This window comes from Heterocephalus glaber, unplaced genomic scaffold (assembly GCF_053883595.1).
Source record: "Heterocephalus glaber isolate CG9 unplaced genomic scaffold, H.glaber_assembly_v1.0 deba00001442, whole genome shotgun sequence".
Taxonomy (NCBI): domain Eukaryota; kingdom Metazoa; phylum Chordata; class Mammalia; order Rodentia; family Bathyergidae; genus Heterocephalus; species Heterocephalus glaber.
In genome coordinates, this window is record NW_028258296.1 from 25,872,501 (window position 1) to 25,899,179 (window position 26,679).

The 26,679-nt window shown below is 40.6% G+C and overlaps 1 long non-coding RNA gene across 1 annotated transcript in view; it reads right to left on the reverse strand.

The window, feature by feature from the left end:
- Nucleotides 1–14,578, reverse strand: part of LOC147827652 (uncharacterized) — an 18,986-nt gene extending 4,408 nt beyond the window's left edge. Inside the window, exon 1 of the long non-coding RNA XR_015451972.1 lies at nt 14,291–14,578. This is a non-coding gene — a long non-coding RNA (uncharacterized LOC147827652). The remainder of the gene's footprint in view (nt 1–14,290) is intronic.
- Between the last annotated feature and the right edge of the window lie 12,101 nt (nt 14,579–26,679).

Sequence of the window (26,679 nt, forward strand, 5' to 3'; positions counted from 1 at the left end):
CATGGACCCAGGAGCTGGCATGTGGCCTGTCCCTACCGCCCCTAGGAGCAAACCCCGAGATTCTCGGACCACGTATCTGCCCTCAGGGCAGTCATGGGAGAAGGGAAGGGCGGGAAGGACGCAGCGCCCCTTTCTCCCAGTCCGGGAGATGTGCCTCAGGGTTAACCCGCGGCTAGGGAAAACTCACGACCCACCCAAGCTCGCGCCCAGCCTGCCAGGTGCGGACTGCAGCCCCACCCACGGGCAGGCTGCCTCTCCAGCCGACGCCATCTTCCGGGTCGGGTCGGCCGGGTCGGCCGGAGCGCCCAAGTCCAGGGAGGCGGGAAGGCGTCGAGCCTGAGGCAGAAGAACCCCGCTCCCCGCGCGAAATCCGGCGTCGCTCTGCTCCTGGGCGCTGTCTGCGGGTCACGTGCCCCGGAGCCCGCAGCCGAGGCGTGCCCCGCCGACCTGCGCCTTTCACCAGCGGCTCGGCAGAGAAGGCGGCGCGTCCGCCAGGACCCTAACCCCAGAGAGGAAGGGATCCTCCCGCTCTGATGACCAGGCACTTCCCAAAACCTCTTTGGCGTCCCCTGGATGTCTGAAGTCTCTGGGCAAAGGCCAGTGAATAGAAACAGGAGAGACCCCCGACATGATACAAACTACCCACATCCCGCTTTCCAAGGTGACTGGCTCCAAGATTGTTAGTAAATGGGCTGGCATGGTACTGACTAGAAATCCCCACTTCACACGCCTGGAGGGTACTTCGACCGCATAGTAAAACTAATTTTTTTTTCCTTTCTACTCCCCCTTTCCCCATAAGAAAACCCTTTCCTCCAGATCTTAGGTTGTTTCATTCATCCAGCTGCTCTGACCTAAAATCAAAACACGTTCTTTAGTAGTGTTTACAAAGGGTGACTGTAGAAATTCTGCCTGAAAATAACAGCATTTAAACTGAAACTATTAAGTATACAAGTTGCTCCTATGCTATTTCCCTCTGGACCACAATGGAAATCCCCAATAAAAGCCAAGAGTGACCAAAACTATTGCTACTGTGCTGTTTTGATGGAGGGAGGGAGAACAAAAATAAACTTTAATCCCCCCCCCAAATTTTCATTTCCTGATAACTTTGAGCACCTTAGCAATTTAAAGATGCAGGTGGCATTTTATTGGTAATTTAACTTAAGGGTTTTTAATTTATATGAATCTCAAAAGTTTATTTTGTCTTATGCATCAATTGTTTACTTTCCTAAATCAGAAGAGCTGTTTCCTTAAGATTATTTAAAAAATCTGAATTTGTTTCCAACACACCATATTGCCTGCTCATTCCTGTCTTGCTAAGGGACACCTAAAAAACTATTATATACTTACACATATTGCAGTCATGAGGCTGTACTGCAAATTAACACTATTAAACTTTATCTGTTTTCAAATATCTGAAAGGTTATTGTCTTCTAAGGCTAGAAGGGGTTTTGTTTTCCATAAAATTGGTTAAGAAATTACATCCTTTCAGGTATCTGAGATTAAGTGCATTTTCAGTGCAAGAAACATGGACTGACTGAGGTTGCTTGGTGGCAGTGAGACTGGAGAAGAGATAGCATTGTCAGTGTAGATAATTTTCACCCCGAACATGGTGTGTGTGGTTTTAAAATTTTCAATCCTTGTCCTATAGTTGCCAAGATTTCCATCTATTCAATGGATGTACATGTGTATCAGGTCTGTGGTTTTGAATCAGCAAAAGACTCTGTACTGCTAATGCCTCCAATCTCGGGTTTTTGAAAATGTGGAAGCCTAGTTCCCTTCTTAGATGCCTGAGTTCTATAGTTCTCAGCCAACATGAGACACAAAGGCAATCTCTACAGGTGACTTCCACTCTCATGTGGACAGATAACATTTACAGCAGAGGCTTGTGAGTTAAATAGGATCCCTAGGAACAAAGTGTGAAAAGGTCCCAAAGGTAGAGTGACAGCCTTACCCTTCTAGGGAAAGAAAGGAACAAACAACAGAGATTACCTCTTGGAAACAGGTCAGTGAGGGTCTTTTTATAACTTCATTTTATGAAAAAAAGTAACATTCAACAAAAATGGGTATCAATTTTAAATACACAGAAACCAGGAAACTTGCTTTTTAAAACTGAGTGTAAATCATGTTTCATACACAACATATGCTAGAATTTCCTTGTTGCATGCAAATCACTGAAGACCTGCAATGTATCACAACCCAATGTGGAAAAAAGTGTGACTTATCTTTCTTCCAGTTTTAATTACAGTACTATAATAAAGCTGGGATAAGGTCAAGCAAAGTGTGATCTACTTGTAAATCTATGCCTACCTATGTGCAAGCCAGCCTGTAAGATTGTTTCTAAAATTCAGAAGAAAATTTTTTTAAAACTTTCTACAATGGCTTCCCTATCTTTTTCAAAAATTATAATTTTTCCATGGTGACTCACCAATTTTTTAATTTCCAGGCCCCCAGAGAATCCCTAAGCGTCACGGCTGGGGGGGGGGTGGTCTGGAAATTAACCCAAATTAGGTCTAAGATGCTAATTGGGGACTTTGCTTGGAACTTTGCCTTCAGATTACATTTCTAACTTTGAAACTAACATCCACACATTCCTGCTATACCTGCTGCAGTAAAAGCAGCAGATGTTTGGGGACAGAGAAGAATTCTGTAGAACATAGAGCAGGAAGAAATATACCAAAAAAAATACTGCTTTTCCCCCACTACCCCAAGGAAAAAAAATAAAAATAAAAATCAGCAAAGAAAAAGACTCAAATGACCACGTCTACTAACTAGTCTGTTCTCAATATTTATAAAGAACTTCCTGGGACCCTCATCCTCAATTCCTGATTTGTACAGAACACAGGTCCACCAAGTTCATGCCTGTTTTCTGGAGAGCATGAAGGCTGGGACTGATGAGATCCTGCTGTTCTACAACCAATGGTTCTCTCCTGGCTCTGGAAACAAAATGAATTTAGAGACTCCTCAGGTAGTCACTGCTTCTGAAAACCTCTGGAACCAGGAACCTGAAGGAAAAGCTTCCAAATTTCACTAAACTCCACAGAACTTTTTAGGAGGTGCATCTGAAAAAAGGACTTCTGGAACTATGTGTAGACAGTCAGGGCCAGGGTGTGTGGGAAGAAGGGGACAGGAGTCAGCACACCTGATTGCTTCTGGAACTGTAACCCACACAGGTGGAATTCTATCACTAAGAGCATTCATTTCCTAAAACCTCTCTCCCTAGGCTTTGGAATTTCACCTAAAGCTGGGAAATGTGCCCAGCCTTGGAAGTGTCCCTTTTCTGTGGGAGAAGGGAAATCTCCAGCAGAGAAAGCTGGCTTTTATTTTAAAGTACATAGGAAACCTCTCTTTCATTGAAGGACCTGAAGAGAAAGTCGGCAGGGTATCATTTCCCTGCTTTAGAACACACCAGCCATCAACTTACCCAGGGTGCTGAAGTGGGGTAGCAAAAGACCAGGTAAAAGAAGGGAGAGGAAATTGGACCTTACAACAGAAGTAAAACAAATAAGTATTATTTTAGCCCTGTTTTCCTCCCCTGCTCCTCTCCCTCCCCTGACTCTAACAATAAGCCACCAGAGTCTCCTAGAAGAATCTGAGTTTCTGCTCTTAAACGGCCCTTTTCCAAGGAGGAACAAGGTCTGTTTCCTGATGTGGGCCTCAGATGCTTTGTTATTGCAACTTAATTTTGTCATTGCTTCTTTTCAAAGATTATTTGAAATGAATTGTTTCTTTTGTTTACTATCCAACAAATGACCTCTGCTAATCTTATATTTTATCTCCCTAACATATGGAAAAGCTATTTATTCTAGCCAATCACAATAAAGTAAAGAAAACCCCATTTTATGGAAAGGTATATATCACTAGTCTGTTGATCATTAAAGATATGATTACCAGTGAAAACCCTCTGAAGGTGGCACATTTATGCTTCCAGGAACAGATGGGGACACGCATTTTCCTTGCAAATACTTTTGAAATTGCTCTACTGGTAGCAGTATAAAAATGATATACAGATGCCAGGGCCTGCATGGCCAGGATGAGTATGCCAGATTTACACAGTAAAGCCTTCACACACAGGCTGTCAGTTTTGATTGATCTCTACTATACCTCAGGAACTTGTTGACTAGGTAGGGAAACAGTGCAAATAATTCACTGCAGCAAGTCAGATAATTCACACAACCAATCGGTCTGCTTCACTTTCTGGTTGTGACATACGAGCTCTCTCTACAAAGACGCATCATTTTCCAGCTTGAGCAATATTCAATGTCAGGGAAGAAAACGTATTAAAGCCACACAAAAGGAGTCTGACTATTGCAGGATGAGAAGTTGTTTTGGTAATGGGGGCCAGATCCTGCTCTACTCTAAGTCCTACCAGGGCGTTCAGGCCCAATTGTCATTATCATATTGATTAAAAAAAAGTTCATCATAGTACAATTTTAGGTTTAACGCCAACAGATCGGGAAAGAGCAAAGAATTATCCCACAAAAGCACAACATTCTTACCGTAGGGACGTTTCCCTGTTCCAGTTCATTGATGGAGTTGATTAAGTTTAAATGAAGCAGACACTGGATAAAAGTAAGGGTATTGACCACTGGGCACTGCGATCCGTGCTTGAAAGGACCTGATACATGCAGAAAAGCAAGATTTGCTAAATGCTCTAATCTTCAATCAAATCTTACATCAATACAGACAAAGTTTGGTAATGAGAGATTCAATGAAGCATGCGGGAGAAAGAATTAATCCTCTTGGTCTAAACTGGCTTCAACTTTGAAGCTTGCTCCTAAGGAAAGACAGTTATCTAAATGCTAAATAAGAAACTTATTGTACTTTTCATGGCATGCTAATCTTTTGTCTATTTCATCTCTATTATGTGTATGCTCATAGACTGCAGTTGTCATGGTGATTATATCTAGCCACGCTCAGGGAACGGTGGTGAGAAGCAGGCATCAAGGTAGAAAACACCCCCACGCAATCCACAGTGCGCGCGCGCGCGCGCACACACACACACACACACACACACACACACACACACTGAAGGGGAACAAGGAGGAGACAGACACAAGACCCCTTCTAGGCTCTTCCTGCCAGGAATTGAGAAGGCTGGACCTCCTGTGCCTGGAATGGAGAAGTGTCTTCAGTGTAGTAGTTGTAATGGGGAGGGTGTCAAGCATCCTTCCTACTTCAAAAACATCTCCCCACAGTTTCCCAGCTTTTAGATCAGAGACTCCTTCCTCCCTTCACAGATCCCTCTCCTGCAACCAGCTGGGAGGAGAGGAAGGCTGGAGAGGGAACTGACTGGAGAGGAAACAGAAAGAAGCACAGGCTCCAACACTAGTAGTCAAGTTTTGCATGGCTGTGCCCTGGGGTGTGAAGTTAAGTCATCTGATCGTGACTACCATGGTGGTGGTGGTGGGGGGTTGAATTTCAGAAGAGCAGCCCACCACAGCCCTGGTGGGAGGTGGAAGCTACAGAGTCACCCTGGGCCTTGGCAACCAAAGGTGACCCTGGGCCCTTTATGTGTTTTACAAAAGTTGCCAAATTAAGACAGGATTATAACTGCTCTGAGTCTTGTCCGGATGAAAGGTTGGGAGCCTCAAATATGCCCCAGCAGTGTTGATGAAAAGCTTAAAAAGTAATAACAGGGAGAGAAGAGCGAGGAAAGTAACATGTATAACTCTTATTAAAGAGAAGTGCCACAGAGAGGTTGTGAACTTGAATCACTGTTTGAACTTTAATTTGTTCATTAACAGGATTTGCCCCTCACTGCGAATGTTATTACTTCCTTTTGCCGCTCAGCAACAACTCTGAGCATAATGAAAGAGTCTGGCAAAAAGTTAAATGTCTGGTAATTAATTCATTTAATTGAAAAAAGGGGGAAGACAGAAAGAGAGGTCCCACTGCAAGAGCAGAAGGCAGAGGCTGGAAGAACAGCAAGGCTGAAATTTCCTTGCAGGCCCTTTCCAAGGCCAGCCACCCATGGAAGACAAGAGGCTGGCCTCTGATGAGGTCCCTTCAGCAAAATTAATGCCAGCAGTCCCTTGAAAACCCTCTTTCCAATGCTACCTGGCCCTGCTCCAAACCCCTGCCCAGGGTTTTACCCAGTGACTACACTGGATGATGTTATGGTAGCAGAGATGTCAGAAATCCAAAACAACATATATTCACAAACTATTCATTAAAAAATGAGGAGTCTTTTGTTTTCTTCCCTCCTTTCCCTTGAGTTGAGCCTCTTTGACAATTTTCCCTTGCCAGGCTAGAGTATAAAGGGAAGTGTCAGGAACTGGACATAATCTGCATTTTTGCATCTAAATCAGTGTTAAAGCATCATGTTTTCTTCCCCATCCCAGCCAACAATTTAAATAAATTCAGGAAATGAAAAATAAACACAACATACTCCTTGCACTTGCTCAAAAGTGGTAGGACTAAACCAGTTTACTTTGTCTAACCTTACAGAGTCTACTTTCTCCTTTGTCACTATGTCCTTCCAGTGTTTGTCAAACACTGCATACAATCCTCTTTCATTTGCATCCTCCTGTGAGAAGAGCAATGTACGTGCAGACACCTCAAAAAACTATTAGCATGATGTTGACTGTTGCAGGCCTTTGCCTACAGGAAAGTTCAGGAAATGATAGGTCAAGTTTTTCTTTACTACTTAATGTTTAAGGCCTACTATAGTCATGATTTTCTAATGTTTTTAAAATCAGTGTTCATATAATCAATACGATTTTCTTTAGAATTGCAACTTCCTACTATGCACTATCCCATTACAAAACTATGGACAGAAAAAAGGGAAAGGTGGGGAGAGAACACGAGACAATATAAATATATTCCACAGAATTCAAAACAGTTTACTGGGTTCATGTTTTGTTGTTGTTGCTGTGGAGTTTTTTTATGGGGAAGGGGGTGAATTCAGGGCCTTTGCACTGAGTTAAATCCCCACCCTTTTTATTTTTTAGGAGTGTCTCACTAAGTTGCCTAGATTGGCCTCAAACTTGTGATCCTCCTGCCTCAGCCTCCTAAGTAGCTGAGATTACAGGTGTGCACCATTATGCCTCACAAGAGTTTTTAATTAAATCACTTCTCAAAACAAGAGAGAGGACAGAATGTTATCCAATTTACACTATCACCAAGTAAATTAAGTTATCAAAATTGCTTGGTTAGGTCCTCACCATTTATCTCAGTGCTTCTTGTCATGAAAATCCTAACCTCAAATTCTATACAGTTATAAATGACCTGTATATGTGTATTCCTGAAAGCCAGGGGTAGACAGACTGAATTAGAATTAACAGAAAGGGGAGAGGGGCTTTATAAAAAGGGCTATTTTATAAGCTGAAGCAAGTTATAGAGTTATTTAGCATCAAAGTTACCTTCCATCTTTATAGTCCCTGGATACTGAGTGAGCTCAATTTTCCAAAGTTGTGGATCTATCCTAGTTTTATTCTGGTCAACTGACACTAAATATTAAGAGTCGACAAACAAAACAAAACAAAACAAAGAAAAAAGCTCCCCTTCTGAGCTCTAAGCTGTAAAGCAGCTTAAGGAGATGAGGTCTAGTAACCCTGCCACTATCCTAATCTAGACCTTGATCACCTTACATACGCACCAGTGAGTTTCTTCCTTCCTCCAACACAGCCTCCAGAGTGCCCTGAGATTAACTATCCTAAACTCCTACTTTACTCCAAAGACTTTATAGTTCTTATTATCTGTAACAGCCCAGGTCCTTAAGGTGGCCTCAGACCTCCTCCCCACTCTGCCTGTAGGCACTAATTGGTGTCTTTCTGGTTTGTTTTTCACTACTTGCCTACAGCAGGCAATACAATTCTTTAGACAGACAGCTCTCTCACTGTCCTCTGAAAACATAACATGAATTATCTTTATTTTATTGAAGGTGCCAGGCATCATGAAACATTCTTTCGTTTAATCCCCTCAACTTAATTTGATGGGCACAACCCATACCATTATTAAAACTGGTATATGTCTATTTTAAAAGAAGTCATTAAGCTACTTGTCCACCCCAGGTCTCACAGCCAGCTAGGATTCTTAGGATTAATAGTCTGGTTCAGAAGCCAGTATGCTTTCTACACTAGCCTCCTCCCAAACCTGCTGTTTTGTGTTCTGATTACTCCTCCCCCTTGCCATCTAGGATGCCTTCTCAATTACATTCTACATATCTGAATCCCACCTAGCCTGCAAACCATGAAAGAAATGCCTACCTCCGTCTTGAAATCTTTTGCCATCAACCTAGTCCTCAGCTAATGCTGAACTCTTCAACATCTACACCACTCATTTTGGCAACTACCATTTTCTGCCCTGTATTGTCAATTTTCTTTTTATTTGATCCCTTCCAACCAAAATGCAACCTCCCTGAAGATGAAAATTTGTTGTATATTTCTTTATATTCCTCTTACTCTCCAGACTCTAATAATATAGTTTCCATTTGTTAAGCACTCACCTCATGCACAACAATCCTTGTAAATAGACACTGTTATTGTTGCCCCTCCTTTTGAGACAGGGTCTTGTTCTGCATTCCACATTGGCCTTGAATTCATTATGTAGCCCAACAGTGATCCTCTTGCTTCAGCCTCAAAAATGCTGGAAATATAGGCATGCACCACCACATTAGGCATTGTTGCCATTTTGCAGATAAAGAAACTGAAGCTCAGAGAGATCAAGAAATTTGGGCACATAAGATCAGAATCAAAGGCCACTTTTCCTCAGACACTACATTGTACTGGCTCAAATACACTGTAGCTCACATACTGTGAAGTAATGAAATGTTATATGGAGCACACTCAACAAATTTCCCAAAAATACCCATCTGTTATGGCTTGTATCCAGATGTCCCCCCAAACCCTCATGTGGTCATACATAGGGCTTTATGGAGGTGGCTGGATCCAGGGTGTGTGATGCTGAGATTAAGGGTGCCCAGCTCTGGGTGTTAGTGCTGCCCACCCAAAAGGTGAGTAGCCTGGATGTAATATAAGGGACAGAAAGAAGGCTGCTGCTGCTTCACTGCTACTTTGCTATCTCCTACCTGCCATAAACTGTTTCTCCTCTGTGATGCCCCTCTGCCATGCCACCTTGCCTTGAAGCCAGCCAACTGTGGACTGAACCTCTGTGAACTGTGAACTGAAATAAACCTTTCCTCCTTTAACAACATCTCAACAATGAGAAAAGTAACTAAGACACCATCTAACCATTATCTCAGAGAAGAAGAATTGCTTTTATTCTTCTGTAGATTCTGAAAGTCAACAGAAGGATAGGTATGTATGTATGTATACACACACACACACACACACACACACACACACACACACACCACACAACATTCCACTTTTTGAAACTACCTTTCTAGGAGTCATATTCTCCCCCCGTACTGGTGGGAGCTAATGTCCTCTCTGCATCTGTACTGATGTTTCTAGAAAATAGAGGGGCAAATCACCCTTCCCCAAGCATCCCTGGCATCTTTTAAATACAGTACACAGGGGAAAGTAGGATAAAATGAAAGATACAAATATTAATTTTTTAAATGGCCTTTTAGGAGTGGGGGAGGGGCTTGCTGTCTCTGCAGCAGAAATGGATTGTTGCTGTAGGAAGAATACAATTGTAAAAGATAAAAAAATGTTCACAGTTGACCAACTAAGCCAATATGTATAACTCAAGTCAACTTGTTCACCTCTAAGTCATGAATGTGGCAATATAGTTTAGTGAAATTGCTAAGAAAAGCTTGAGAGTATGAGAATCAAGAGCTAAAAAGTATGGCCAATTTTCTTCAAAGGAGATTGTCCCTTCAGTGCCAATGATGCAGAACTGGGTTTAACAGTACTGAGGAACCTATCAGGTTTCTTTACATGAAACAAGTCTTTTGAAAAAAAACAAACCCTCTTGATACGGCAATAGGGTACTTCTTCTCAATATGAGAAAGGAAGAATAATGACTATACTGTACTGCTCATTTGTCTCTGTATCCATGCTAAACCTAGTCTATTCTCCCAGTTTCCCAAGGGTATTTCCATATTCATTTATATTTTGGTTTAAATATCTAGACAATTCAATGACTACAACCTTTACTTTAACATATTAAGCTTGCATTGCAGTACACAAACTCTGGCACATGCACAGCACTCAACAAACTAAGTCTTTCTGTTCAGTTCATCTCAGACTAAGCTCAAATTACTAATAAAGTAGATCTAATAGATATTACCCATACTGTTTGCTTATGAGGAAAACTAAAATGTGCCTCAAGTTACATAACTGGTACATGCCAAACCTAGTCCAAACTCTTGGTCCAGGACTCTTTCTACCACTACACTTTACAGTTTTTAGGAAACAGTCCACTTAATTTATATTCTGGAGCTACATGCAAGTCTTGTAAATCTAAACCGCCTACCTAGAAGGCACAAAGTCCCAAGTTCGATCCCCAATACCAAAAAAAAAAAAAAAGAGATAACCACCAGACTTCTATTACCACTACCTGAGGCACACTAACAACTCCCTTGCCACACTTCTAAAGCTATAAACACTACATACAACATTTAATATTTAAGCTCAAATTTAAAAATATTTGGATGACTAATCTATAGAAGATAACCAGGCATAACTGTTGGGCTATTGCAAAAGGAAGGCTAAAATCAGTGTCAATTGTTTCCCCACAATTGTCATTATTTACGGAGGGTTTGCTGGGTATCTGGCCTTTTTTTCCCCAACAGAAGCTGTTTTGTCTACCTAATGGACAGAGTACAGGGTCTTTCCTCAGAAAAGATAGAGAATTGAGTCTGTCTACCTTTTTCCTCTGACCTTTTACTTAGGTATACAGCCCTGGCCTCCAAGGCCCAGCAGATCCACTTCATCTAATTTCTGGGCAAAAACCATGCTCATCAAAGTAGACAGGACTAAAAGTTCCAGGACTATAGGTGACTAAAATAAGGATGTATCTTTTTGTCTTATCTCAAACTTGGTTAATCCCCATATATGATCTAACTGTGGGGTGAAAGAGGGTAAGAACTTACTTGTTGGGACATTTCTTTATCTGCTGGCTGACCTCCCTTGAAGAACATCAGCATTTATAATATTTTAAGTTGAAAAGCTCTTTCTTCATTATCCTCTGCCCTTGATCACTACTGATCATCATGATCTGGATTCCTGCCAATCACTAATGATCTCGTGGTCCTCCATATCATACTAAAGATATTAGACCTGAACCTTTAGAAAAATTCCTTCTTAGCTCATTATATTTTTTTTCTGCTTTTCTTGTTTCTCCATATAGTTTCAGTTGGAGTTGAATTTGAATTATTTCTTCAAGTTTTAAATTGTTTTTCTGGTGGTTTTGGAAACTGATTATAAAACTTTCCCTCTAACAAATTCAACTAATTACAATTAAAAAAAAATTCCATGACTTACCTCACTCCTCCTTGACTCTTTTCCTTTGGTGTCTTTCTAACCCCCTCCTATATTCTGGCATTGAATATTCTAAGAGTTTAAAATTTCTAAGTTAAGAGCTTCATGATTCTTTATTTTGCATAGTAGGTGGCATATTATTAACTTACAATAGTACAAAGGGATTCTACTTCATATATACTTTGAGGTCTACATTCATACTGAACTACTGAAAATTACAAGTATTTTAGCTTGCAGGTTAGATCTCACTTGTAGTATAAGGATGGCTGAATTCTTTATAATGATAGAATACTCACTAGATAGAATACAAGTTAAGTCTGACTTCTTAGCTGAGTATAATTTTATATTTCAAGGAATGTAAGCACTGATTCAGTGGAGTTACATAGGGCAATCCTAATTTTAGCCATGATATCTTGAATTTTCCCACCAAATTTCATATTCTAGAACTTAATAGCTTTTAAAATCATACCAGAATTGTGAAATCTCTTAAAATCCAGAATCTGTGGACCAAATCCTTGATAATATAACTTTCTGAATTAACATATCTGTATAGTACACACCAATGTATTATATATGTATATTACTGTTAAATTAGCAATTCACTGACAATTAAAGAGATTCTTAAATTCTGAATGAGCATTTTTCTTAAGGCTGTTGCTTGGCAACTACTCTTATTCCAATGGCGCTGGCGCTTCCACTGTTCAAACTATGTTAGTAAAATGACTTCAGAACTAGTTTTTTTAAAAGCCACTGGAGAAAGTCATCTAATTATCTCTCAGCTTGTTTTGATCTCAAATTACATTACCCTAAGTTGATCACTCACCTCCTTCTTCAGTGCAATGGATAGGAAGATGACTTGCCCCCTCTAAGTCTTTAAACCAGATGTGCTGTGGGTATTGAAAATAGTGCCTAATGAAGAGTTTTAAAAGAGGGTTGAGTAACAGAAGCATTTAAGTGACAGCCTTCCAAAACGACTAGTTGGATGAGAACACCCCAAAATGTATATGTAAGTTCTAGCATAGTTGTTAAAACACAGACATTACTTTATAGTCATATTTTGGTTATAGAGTTTCAACTCCTACAGCACAATATTAGGGTTAGTAATAAAATTATTCCTAACATCTTAGTTTTCATCACTCTACTTTGCAAAATTGTTTATTCATTAGGCGCATCTTACAGATTTCACACAAAATGTTTTGACTCAAGGCTTTAATGCACTTCCAAAATAATTGAAAGAATAGCATAGCCCCTTGAATCATGTCAGTCCTTTAAACTTTGTTTAAAAAGTCTTAGGAGAAAAAAATGGCACTGTGAATAGAGCACTAGTTGGAGAAAACTTTGATTCCTAATTTATTTTCTTGACTTACTTGAAGGTAGTCAATACAATTTTCCATTTGTAAAATAAGTAGCCAGTTATTAACTTTTTTCTAATAATATTCCTTGAGTTTTTTGTAGCCAAGAGAAAATACACATATTTTAGTTACAGTTTTACAATTTTTTTGTGTGTGAAATGCCTAAAGGGATCATGTTCAGTGTCAAAGTGGGGTGGAATACCTATAATAACTAGTGAATAAATACTGAATGGATAAGTGGAGGAAAAGAAAAACATCTTGGGCCAATATATATGGAGTTCATTGTAAAACTACACAGGATTTCATCCATGTAAATACAGCTTCTGGCTACTACACAATATCAAGCCTAAAGCATTTGCTTAAGTTTGGAATTGACTTTGGATTTGAGTTTTCCAATTATTCATTCCACTTTTAGAAAATTTTTGGTTCTGAAAACAAAAATCTCTCACTGACTTGCTACGGACTATTTAGTAGATCAAATACCAACTCTGTTCCTCAATTTATACCATAGAATAGGAATAAGAGAAAATCCTTCCTATGGGGGTTTTGTGAGTACACTGATAAATACCTACAAAATGATAAATGCTACTACTTCCTTCACCATTCTGAAAGATGTCAACCAAACACAAAATATTTTTAGTGTGTGAATTAAAATGCCTCTTGCTGATGGCCTCAAATGTTTTCATGTAAGATTAGTGTGTCAAGACCTGGTTTATGTATTATCTGTCCTTCCAGCCTGCATGACATCACACTTCATAATAGCTTGGTATAATGATCGCTGTCAAATCGCCTGCATGGAACACCCCTGCCCTGGACTGACACAACATATTAGCGTGACAGAATACTAAAAAACTTAAGGACACATATAAAGGCGGTCTTTGCGCACAGGGGATGGAGACGCATGCTGTGCGTGACCTGAAGGGCCTCAGTCCTTTTGCCTTAAAACACTCCGAGAATGAAGACTGCCTGGGGCTCCCGTGAGCGGAGTAGGGGGCTTCCTGCCTGGTAAGGGGCCCAGTGCCAGAGTAGGAAAATGTTTTTCAAGTTCGAACCTATCCAGAAATAAACAGGCCTTGGGTTCTCCTGTCCGTCCCCATGACAGCCACACAAAGGTACACACTTCTGCAGGGGGCTGAAATCTAGGGGAGGGAGGGCGGGCGGGCCTGACCCTCTCTGGGTGGGCTGGGGTCGGAAACCGGGCACCTCTTGGTCTTGGCGAAACGCTCCAGGCTCGGAGGCCCAGCCTGCCTGGGAGACCGCAGCGCCCCGCCGGGGTCCTCCGAGGGCTTGGCCAACGCCGACGCCCACGCCGCATCTCTCCACAGGACTCCTCCTCGCCTGGGGCGTGAGACCCTGAGTTATCCAAGCCCCGAGGTCCCCTGAGAGGCCGCGACGCGCCCACGCCTCGCCAACCCCAGCTCGCCGAGCGCGGAAAGCAGCGCCAGGGCGCGCGTCTGCCCCACTGGGCACCAAGCTGCGGGGAGGTGAGACTCCGCGCGCGCTAGCACCCGCCCCGAGCAGGGCCTTCGGCCAGAGGGAGACTCTCACCTCAGAAAACAGGAGCTGCCGGCTGCAGGGGGAGGAGAACAGGTGGGGAAGGGCCGCGTTGGGCCCGGCCGCGCCGGGACCTCGCTGGGATGGACGAGACCGGGAGGAGTGCCCCAGCCAGAGAAGTCCGCGCTACCTCCTCGGAAGGGAGGCCTCTACCGTTCGGCCGCGGTCCTGCAGCCGCGCTCGCGCCACTACCGCCCCGCCCCGGCTCCGCCCACTTTCCCGCCCCTCGTCGGCGGCCCAGTCCCAGCCCGCACTCGCCGACTCCGCCTTCATCAGCATGGCCCCGCCCACTGGCCTCTTTTTCCCTTGCCCCTCCCTCCCTCTCAGCCCGCTGGGTGCAATCGCCTCTCTCCTGGAGATCAACGCGAAACGACGTGGAAACCATTCCACCAAAATGAGCTGTGATATCCTTTTGATGGCTATAATTTATTCCAAAACGTCCCTGAACTGAAACGATCAATTAGCAGCCTGAAACGCACTGTGAAGTAAATTGTCACACTCTCTATTACAGGATGGTTATCATATATTTATAAGGTGTGTTTTCTGCAATCAGAACCAACAAGGTGTTGAACGATCAGTCATAAACGCACTTCTTCAGAAGAGAAGGAGAGAGGCTTCAGCATTGTGTGGCAGGGAAAAATCCTTTTGACAGCTGTCCTCCCCACCCAGTGATGTTGCTTCTTTGCAACTGGGAAGTGCAGTGAGGACTCCAGGAGCAGCAGCCCTAAGAGCTACAGAGAGACTCAAAGCCCCAAGAGGAGAGGTTTCCTTACTGTGTAAATACAGGGTGAGTATAGGGTTCACTCACTCTTTCCTCTGTTGTCCTTCTCATCTCTAACAAGAATCTTTTACTCTTTTCGTCTAAACTTCTAATAGAATGTTTGCATTCTACACTTAATCTTGAGTCTCTTCTTCCTCAAGGCTCATGGTGTTGCCTTCCTCTCTATCACTTAGGTGAAAATGTACTCGAGAGATTATGTAAGGGTGATGAAAAGTTCCCCTAGTAGAGTACGTTATATTCTCAATCGGAATCTCCACCAGAACTCTTCCCCATTCACAAATGAGACAGTACAAAATTCTAAGAAATTCCTAAGAAATGCTGATTTAGCCTGGTAGGCTGTCTTGACTAGACAAACCTATAGACATTGTTATTTTCCTTAGTCATCCTCAGTAGTCAAGAATATACCTCCAAAACTTCTGAGTTTCCCCTAACAAACTTTCATCAGATAGTCATTCATGAACCACCAATGAATCATATTTTCGAAGGGTTCTGGTTTGCATCTGATTAATACTCCTTTTGTCTGAAAACATAGCTCTAGATCTTAGCCCGCTGATTACTGATTGTGAGAAAAGTATGCCTCTGGAGTTAAAAAAGAAAAGTGATATTGTTGAAGTGTGTCACAAGGTTTGGGGGTAAGATACAGAATTTATACTACATTCCTCTTAGTTTCACCACCCCAGAGACTTCTGCATGGCAAGGCATGTCCACAATGCTGATGCAAAAAGAATGGGGAATGAAAGAAACCTTGTTGGGCATATGGGTTGTCATTGCCTCCCCAACACAAAGAAGGGTACCATGTTCCTCCCTCAGAAGGCAAAGAGGACCCTTGTTTCATTTGAGGATTGTCGTGGCAAAGAGTCAGACCCAGTACTTTCACATTATGCCTTTCAGTGTTATTGATTTAATTTGCATTTAATCCGTGGCTAATATTTATTGAGCATTTACTCTTTGCCAGGCACTGTGCTATAAATTATCTTCATTATTTTATTTAATCTTCTCAACAGTCTTAATGGGAAAAGTTCTTTATTTTGCCAGTGAGGAAACTGAGGCTTAGTGAAATTAAGCAATTTATCTAAGGTTACACACCTAGTAAGTGAGGATCTCAAATCCAGGTCAGAGTGCAATCTCCATAGTCTTCACACCAATAACATAATATCTCAAATTTAAGATTTTGATTTAATTTTTTTGCAATGAAAAGATTTTAGTGGAGCTGTTGATAAATGAGAATGGTGAATTCTGAGAGAAGAGTAAAAGAACAGCTGTTTGTAAGAGAAAGCCACTATGGATACCTATATCCCTGAGCTGGTTGGATTTCTATTCTTTTCTACCTTTCCACATCCTATGAGTTCTTTTTCAGAGCTGCCACTTGCCATTTAGCCAAACAGTCTTATCCAAGGTCAGTGATAGCAGCTAAACGTAGGGGAAGGATTAGGGAGATACATGCTGCAGTCCCCAGAAAAAGCACAGCACCCTGGGGAGAAGGCTTAAGTGAGAACCCAAGTAGGCCAGAGGCCCTTCTCTCAGACACTGGGCTCTGAGAATGAAACCTTGCTTCCTAATGGACTTTAAATTACCAACATCGCTAAACTTCCCTTAATAGATTTGTAAAGATCTGGTTGCTACCTTTTTCCCCCTTCATGTAGAATTTGTAATCAAGAGCCCAATTTTGTCATTTGGAAATACTAATTATCTCATCATGGCATGCTGCATAAAGTACTTGTCTGCCCAATTAACTAGGACAATTATTAAAATTCAGAGGCCTAATTACGTCTCAATTTAATGCTGGCAAACTTGCATACAGAACAGTAATTAAAATCCTCTCTTTCCCTCTGCCTTTAGGGCAGGGGATGATTAGGCCCTGTCAGGGGGTGTACTGAACCAAACCAGTGAAGCGTATTGTGCAACATGACCCTGCATTGTTAAGTGTGTCAACATATTAACCTGAATTCCCTTCAGCCCCCACATAATCACATTTGGTGGAGGAATAAAGGAGCTAAAACTTGAAGCATTTTATTAAAAAAACATAAATTCTTTTTAATTAATGCTATGAGAGTTCTGATGAATTCCATGTTTCCGAGTGCTGGAAGACATAAGACTGGTTCATCTAATTACTAGCAAATTTGCTCTTGTTAAAACTACTTTTTTCCTCATTTAAAAAATGATTTTTTTGTGTGTGGTATATATTGAAAAAAAAAAGTAGTTAGTTGGCTTCCAGTAACACAGTTGATTATCAGCTTTGATGGTGGAACAAAAAGTGAATGTTGACTTCCAAATGATTTTAACTGAAGACTGGAGGCATGGGGGGGGGCTATAATTTAATACTTGAAAGATGTTAATAAAAGTAGAACATTAAAAATCATAATATTGAAACAAACTCAAAATATTTATCTTTTAAGTTCTTAAGTTTGATATCTGAAATCAAATCAACATGAGGATTCCCAATGACTGTACAAAGTCATGATGCTTGGAAAGCCCCTTAGCATGTAGGAACCCAGATGTCCTCTCTGCTAGCATCTTCTCAGTGAACTAAGGAGAGCCACAAAACCCACTGAGATTTCCAAACTGTCCTCTAAATTCAGGTTGCACTTATGGTGGTCTTTAGAGACCATTTATGTACTCAAGTAATGAAGGACAGCATTCAGTCTAGACCAAAACTGAATTAATCCACTGGAAGACTTCTTTCAGTTGCTTCCAAACTTCTTGCTGCATAGATAGCTTCTAGAGAGCCATACATGTGTATGTGCACACACATAGTTCCATACTTGAACAGAGTTCACTCTCAACTGATATCACTTTAAATTTCCTGACAATTTTGTCACATAGGCAAGATGAGCATATTTCCATTTTATTATGTACAGCCTCTAAAATACTCATGCAGGTTTACCATTCTATACCCCACTTCCTATATGCGCAGGACAAGACATTAGATTCCTCTGCTGCCCATTCCATTAGACTGAAGGCTGTGGATGAAACACCAATGAGGGATGCTTAGTTTGGTTAAATATCTCACATGGAGATAATATAATATAATATAATATAAATTATAAAAGAGGCAATAAGTACAGTCTATGTACCAACATCAAAGAATCTTCTGTCCTCAGTCAATACTCATTTATAGCATGTATAGTTGTATTTGTTCAGAGTCAATGCCTTTGGCCTATTTTCTTCCTCTTTCAGTTTTTATGTTCTGTAAATATGTATCGTTTCATCTAGGTTGATGGTGTTAAAAGTAGGGTTCCTCCTTCCACGTAATCTTGCTCTAGGTACAAGTGTGTCTGTTTAGAGACAATCCTAGCTGGTACGTGCCTTTTAACAAAGGTAGTGAGTACAGATAGTCTCCACAGGAGGTGGTTGGCTGGAACCAGGACTAGCCCATAGGCACTTATGCTATAACCCCCCCGGGGGGGGTGCTCCCCCCCAGGCCTCCTACAGAGTGTGCCCTGTGTCTTGAAAATGGCCTTGCTCCAAGTCTCTTTGGAGGGCAGACTGAAGTGCAAATCTGTGTTCTGACTTGTTCCCGTGGCTGTCAGCATGTTTTCCTCTTGTCAGCAGCAATTGACTGGTCAGGCTCACCCCTGTACAGCAATTGTAACAGCTCATTGACAGACTAGTGACCCAGCTGGACCTGATAATGGAAAACTATTGATTTTTGTGGGCTCCACGAATCTAAAATGAACGACCGATGTAATGTCATCAATTGTCTCAGACTCTGATAACCCAGGGGGAAAAAGTTTCAGGGATTGCTTGTATTTCTTGACAATGGTGTTTCAAAATCAAACTGTGTATATGTAAGAGGAAGCCCATTTCCTAGGTGGTTTTCTTAACTGACTTAGATTAGTTTATCAGAGCTTCAATCCTGTGGATGTTTAAATAGAGTGAGAGTTATCAATTAGCTAAACTGAGACCTGATATAGCATTTAGGAAATAAGTTGTCAAGAGGCACTTTGGAAGGAAAATTAAAAAAAAAAAATTTTCCCCCTGTGGTACTGAAGATTGAACCTAGAACCTCTGTACTGAGTTATATCTTTGGTTCTCATTTTTTTTAAATTTTGAGATAGGCTCTCGCTAAGTTTCCCAGTTGGAACTCAAACTTGTGATCCTCTTGTTTCAGAGTATGCCACCACAAACAACTATTTTTGTGGTGCTGTGGATTGAATCTGGGTCCTACTCTGTGCTAGGCAAGCACTCTCCCACTGAGTTAGCTATATTCCCAAGCCCCTCTTATTTGTTATAAAACAAGATAGCAAGAAAAAAAAAACTTGGGAGCAAACCACAATATATTGGCTCTCCAAGAGTCCTGATGTATGAAACTGTGATGGAACTATTATGTTGCTTCTGTATGCCTGTGTTAATTTGTTTGTAGTAGAAAGTCTTGAAAATAATGTAGAGTTGCCTTGGATATATATGTGAGAAATCATTATTTGGTTTTGTTTTTTAAACACTTTCCTCCTTACTTCATCATTTCAAACTCAAACATTGCTCAGTGGATTTTTCAAAAACAAGAACTATTTCTTCTTGAGCCAAATTAGCAATGAGTTGAAGCTAAATTTGTCCAGTAGATGAGAAGATTCCATACTCTACACTGAATTCGATGGATAAAATGTTCATTAATGGTTTCTGCCAAATAAGAACTTTCATTTGGGAGAGATGATACTGATCTTAGCTGCTGACCCAATATATTTAGCTCACAATCTACTTATAGTGATAAGATAATCCTTGTGTGATCATAATCTAATTCAGATAGTCTGAGAATACAGTTCTCGGGGCTAGACAAATCAGAGAACACTTAACAGGGGTGCTTTCCTCTCCCTTTGTTCAAAGAGGGCTGAGAAAAAAGTCTCAGTGAGGAGCCAGAAAGGACAGACTTAGGGGTGATGAGTCCATGTGTGCCTGGGCTCTTACTCACAAGATGCTGCAATCGTCACACTTTGCTGTAATGGTCTCTTTAGGGCTTGTGATTAGCTTCACCTCTTAAAACACTACATGTGGCTTTCTGGCACTATCAAAATCAACTGTGCTAACTGTTTGGCTGCCTATTAGGAAAGACACACAAGGTTGAGACCTGAAAGAAATTAGGCTACACTTAAAAAAAAAAAAAACTACCTTTGAGGGCCAGGGATTTAGCTCAGTGGTACCATGCCTGCCTCACAAGTGCAAGGTCCTGAGTTCTATCCCTATTACTGGAAAAACAAACAAACAAACAAAAAAAGACACTCAATGCAGAAAATTCAAGATCTCCCTGATTCTATGATGTGTCTTATGGCTCAGCCAAGACATCAGTGGGTCAAAGGTTGGGGCCAGGTTCTACAGATTTAGGAATTCTTCAGGGTGGCTTCCATGAGGCCTTGCATGTCATAAACATATAGTCATTGAACAAAGGAGCTATTTTTTTGTTTTGTTTTGTTTTTTGGGGGTGTGGGGGATTGAACTCAGGACCTTGCACTTGCTTTCACAGTTGGCACAGTGCCACTGAGCTAAATCCCTGGCCCAAAGAAGCTATTTTTAAGTAGAGAAAGATGAAGGTAAATATTTTCCAGTTTATAAGAATTACAAGCAAATCATTAAAATCAATAGTTTCCATGTGCCTATGTGCAGGCTCTTGCCAGTCCACTAACAAGTATCACCTGCTTATGCTATGCCAAATATATAAAGAAAACTGAGCACAGGTCTTGTTTTGTTTTGTTTGCTTGCTTAAATTTTGTTTTTGTTGTTAGTGTTGTTTTGTTTTTTGCAGTGCTGAGAATTGAACTTAGGGTCTTACACATGCTAGGCAAATTTTCTGTCACTAACTTTAATCTCCAGTTCCTATTGCAATTTTAGAAAGCAAAATTTTGTTTCTGTTTTTGATTTTTTGGTACCAGGGATCAAACTTGGGATCTTTGCTTGTGAGGCAGGTGGCAGAACCACTGAGCTAATCCCTGTCCCAGCAAAATTTAATCTTTTGGAAAATCTGAAATTATACCCTTTTGAGGTATTAAACATTTTTGTTTATAAATGATGATAATAGGCAATAGATGTTTTTTACATCTTTGCTTGGCAAGACAAGATAAAAAGTAAGCAAATCATACATTGCTCCTAATATAGCTCTTACATTCCTGTAAAAGCCAAAATAATGAGTGCAGTGATCTAAATACTTATTTATGTGAGGGCCGGGGATTTAGCTCAGTGGTGTCACTACCGACCTCACAAGCTCAAGGTCCCAAGTTTGATCCCCAGTATCAAAAAAAAAGAAAGAAAGAAAGAAAGAAAGAAAGAAAGAAAGAAAGAGAAAAAGAGAGAGAGAGAGAGAAAAATAACAGGTCCACAAGTTTCAGCCAGAGGCCCTCCATTCCATTGGTAATTATGCACAGATCCTAGGGAGCAGCTCTGTGGACCAGACCGTGTGACTGCAGGTGGATCCCAGCCAGGGCTCTGCTCCAACCCCAGAGACTCGGGCACACTCAATCAAGCCAAAGGTCCACCCAGAAAAGAACTGTACAGGCGCACAAGTTTCAGCCAGAGGCCCACCATTCCATGGGCCACAGCCAAGGGCCCACCTGGAAAAGAGCTACACAGGCACACAAGCAACAGTCAGAGGCTCACCCCCATACCATTGATGAGTGCAGGGAGACCCTAGCCAAAAGTCTGCGCAGACAACAGGAACTGAGGTGCACTGTCCCTAGCCAAAGGCCCTCCCAGACAAAAGCTGCATAGGGGCCCCAGCAAGAGGCATGCCTAGATACCATCTCAAGTGAGCACAGATGCCAGCCAGAAACTCACCCAGACAACAGGTCATCTCAGGGATCCAGAAGGCCACCATTCTGAAACCAGGAATTGATGTACTGGTGAGCAGCAGAGTGAAGACTGGTAAGTGGCTGGCTGAGAATTGAAGAACACTGGGTGAGCAAAAAGTCACCTCAACAAAGGCACAGCAGGCTGCATCTGTTGAAATGAGAAAACATGTAAACAAGTCTCAAAACCAGACTTCCAGGTCACCCAAGGCAACCCCGAAGCACAATGAGATGGACCAATCTGATACTCTACCACCTAGACTCCCTGAACTGGCAATGAAAGAGGACCTGGAAAAAATGAAGTCAGAAAAAATTTCTCAGATAGCAGCAGAGATTATGCCCATAGTACAAGACATGATTAATAAATCTAGAGTGGACACAGATTAAAAAAATAGAGTAGCTGAGGAACATGATGCAATCCCAACATAAGAAACAAATGGAATCCATAAAACAGATGCAAACACATTTTCAGGAAATTGAAAACTCCACTGAAAGTTTATGCAGCAGAATGAGCCAATGTGAGGATAGAATTTCAGATATAGAAGATAGGATTGCAATTAGTGACCAGGAAAACAAAAATACCTTAAAAATAGTAAGGGACCATGAGAAATCAATCCAGCAACTGCTAGACAATGCAAAGAAGAATAACATCAGACTGATCTGAGTCAATGAAGAAACAGGAGAGAGTGCAGATGACATAAAAAAAAAACTGTTCACAGAAGTAATGGCAGAAAACTTCCTAAGCAGGGGAAAAGAACTTGACATACAGAGAAATGAGGCATATAGGACTCCAACTAGCCATGATAAAGAAAATCTACACATAGGCATATAATAGTTACAATTCTAGAAACCCCACAGAAGAACAAAATTCTACAAGCAGTTAAGAGAAAAGAAACAAATCCCATACAAAGGAATCACAGCAGACTTTTCAACACAAATCCTCAAGGCAAGAAGAGCTTGGAGTGATGTATTTCAAGCCCTAAAGGAAAAAAACTTCCAACCCGGATTGATGTACCCTGAAAAACTATCTTTCAAAATTGATAGAGAAATAAGATACTTTCATGACAAAGAGCACCTTCAGAACTTCACGAATACCAGCACTCCAAAAAATTTTACACAATATCCTAGGAAAAGACAACGAGGCTTAAAATCCCAGGAAGCCCAGCAGAATGAATCCATCAGGCATGGCAAGAAATTAAACGCAAAGAGGGAGAATCCAAAAAAAAGAAAAAGTGATGACAAGGATAAATCAATATGTATCAGTTATAACCATCAATGTTAATGGTCTCAATTCACCAATCAAGAGAAATAGACTGGCGGAATGGGTCAAGAAGCAAGATCCAACAATATGCTGCATACAAGAAACACACTTAATTCAAAAAGAAACTCATAGACTGAAAGTTGAAGGGTGGAAAACAATACTCCATGTGACAGGAACCTGAAAAAAAGCAGCAGTAGCTATCCTCTTTGCAGATCAAGTGGATTTCAAACCAAAACTGATTAAGAGAGACAAAGAAGGACACTATATCCTTGTAAAGGGAACAATCCAAGAGGAAGAGATGACAGTCATTAATATATATATGCACCAAACACTAGTGCACCCAACTATATAAAACAAATACTAACAGACATGAAAAATCATATAAGCCCTAATACAATAGTAGTGGGGGACCTCAATACCCTATTGGCACAAATAGATCAACTAGACAAAAAATAAGCAACGAAATACTAGAACTCAATCAAACTCTTGAACAAATGAACTTAACAGATGTTTACAGAGTGCTCCACCCCACAAAATCAGAATGCACATTCTTTTTTTTTTTTTTTTTTTTTTGCTACTGGGGAACAAACTCGGGTCTTTGTGCTTGTGCAGCAGGCAGCAAAACCACTGAACTAAATCCCCAGCCCAGAATACACATTCTTTTCAGCTGCACATGGGTTGTTCTCCATAATAGACCACATACTCACTCATAGAACATATTTAAGTAAGTGCAAAGAAATTGAAGTTATCCCTTGTATATTATCAGATCATAGTGTGATGAAATTGGAGATCAATAGCAAAAGAAATTGCAAGAATTTCATAAACACATGGAAATTGAACAACACACTTCTGAATAACCAATGGGTCACAGAGAAAATTAAAGAAGAAATCAGACAGTTCCTTCAATTAAATGACAATGACAATACAACATATTGGAATTTATGGGACACAGTGAAAGCAGTCTTATGAGGGAAATTCATAGCAGTGAATACTCACATTAGGAAAACAGAGTGAGCCCAATTACCCAAAATGATGCTAAAGCTCAAGCTTCTAGAAAAAGCAGAGCAAGACAAACCCAAACCTCATATGAGGGAGGAAATTATAAAGATCAGGGCAGAAATCAATGTAATGGAGACTAAGAGAAAAATACAAAAAAATCAATGAAGCTAAGAGTTGGTTCTTTGAAAGAATAAAAAAATTGACAAACCCTTGGCCAAACTTATCAGACAAAGGAAAGAAAAGGCCCAAATCCATGCAATTAGGAATGAAAAGGGTGAAATTACAACAGACCCAGCAGAAATCCAGAAGATCATCAATATCTACTTCGAGAACCTATATGTCAATAAGATGGAAAATACAGAAGAAATTGACAGATTCCTAGATACGTGTGAATTACCAAAGTTGAACAAAGATGACCTAAAAATTCTAAATGACCCAGTATCAATCAATGAAATTGAAAACATAATTAAAACTTATCAACTAAGAAAAAACCAGGTCCTGATGGCTTCACTGATGAATTCTACAAGACATTTAGTGTGGAACTACTGTTTGAACTCTTCAATGAAATTGAAAGGGAGGCAATACTCCCAAATTCATTCCTGGAAGTAAGCATCACTTTGATCCCCAAAGCAAAGAAAGACCCAATTGAAATGGAGAACTATAGGCCAATCTCACTAATGAACATAGATGCAAAAATCCTTAATAAGATATTGCCAAATAGAATGCAGAAGATCATCAAGAAGATCATACACCCTGACCAAGTGGGATTCATCCCAGGGATGCAGGGATGTTTCAACATAGGTAAATCAATAAATGTAATACGCTATATTAATATTACACTAATATACTATATTAACAAACACAAAAACCATATGATCATCTCAATAGATGCAGAAAAAGTGATTGAAAAATCCAATACACATATAAAAACCCTGCAGAAAATTGGAATAGACGGCCTCTATCTCAACTTGATAAAAGCCATCTATGAAAAACCAACAGCCAATATCATACTAAATGGTCAAAAACTGAATTCCTTCACACTAAAATCAGGAACAAGACAAGGATGTCCACTATCACCACTCCTGTTCAATATAGTTCTGGAAACATTAACTATAGCAATTAGATAAGAGAAAAAAACAAAAGGAATAAAGATAGGAAACAAAGAAGTTAAATTGTCATTATTTGCAGATGACATGATACTCCATATAGAAGACCCCAAGAACTCCACAAAAAGTCTTCTAGACTTAATAACCAAATTCAGTAGAGTAGCTGGATACAAGGTCAACACACAAAAATCAATAGCTTTCCTCTACACGAACAACAGACTCAGTGAAAGAGGGACTGGAGAAACAACTCCCTTCACAATAGCATCCAAAAAAAAAAAAATGAAATTACCTAGGAATCAACCTAACAAAAGAAATCAAAGACCTCTACTCTGAAAACTATAGCACTCTGAAAAAAGAAATCGAAGAGGATATAAGAAAATAGAAAGGGCTGGGGACTTAGCTCAGTGGTTTTGCCGCCTGCCTCACAAACGCAAGGTCTTGAGTTCAATCTCTGGTACCAAAAAAAAAGAAAAGGGAAAGACATATCTTGTTGCTGGGTAGGAAGAATGAATATAGTGAAAATGGCCATACTTCCAAAACTCCTATATAGATTCAGTGCAATCCCAATTGAAATCCCAGCAGTATACTTCACAGACCTTGAGAAAAGAATCCATAAATTTATTTGGAAATAGAAGAGACCTAGAATAGCAAAAGCAATTCTAGTCAACATAGACAAGGTAGAGGGTATCACAATCCGCAATTTGAAACTATACTACAAAGCTACTGTGATAAAAACAGCATGGTACTGGAGAAGAAACAGACCTGAGGATCAGTGGAACAGATTAGAAGATGCTGAAACAACTCCAGACACACTCAGCTACCTCATCTTTGACAAAGGACCCAAACACCCTCACTGGAGGAAAGATAGCCTCTTTAATAAATTGTGCTGGAAAAATTGGGTTTCAACTTGCCAAAGATTAAAACTAGACCTATATCTCTCCCCATGCACTAAACTAAAATTGAAATGGATTAAAGATCTAAATATTAAAACAGAAACACTAAACCGGCTGGAAGAGAGGTTAGGTAAGACATTGGTGTAGGAAAAGATTTTATGAACAAAACCTCAGTAGCACGGGAACTAGCACAAACAAACAACAAATGGGATCTCTTCTTATTAAAAAGCTTCTGCACAGCAAGAGAAACCACCAAGTGTAAAGGACAACCCACCAGCTGTCCCTCAGACAAAGGTCTACTATGTATAATCTATAAAGAACTTAAAAAATCAGACCTCCCAAATTTAAAGACCCAATCTGAAAATGGGCATCTGAAATGAACAGACATTTCTCAGACAAAGAAGTAGAAATAGCAAATAAACATATGAAAAAATGTTTAACATCACTGGTCACTGGAGAGATACAAATGAAAACAACACTGAGATTCCACATCACCACAGAAAGAATGCTGCTATCATGACATCAACCAATAACAAAGCTGGCAGGGCTGTGGGGAAAGAGGAACCCTGCTCC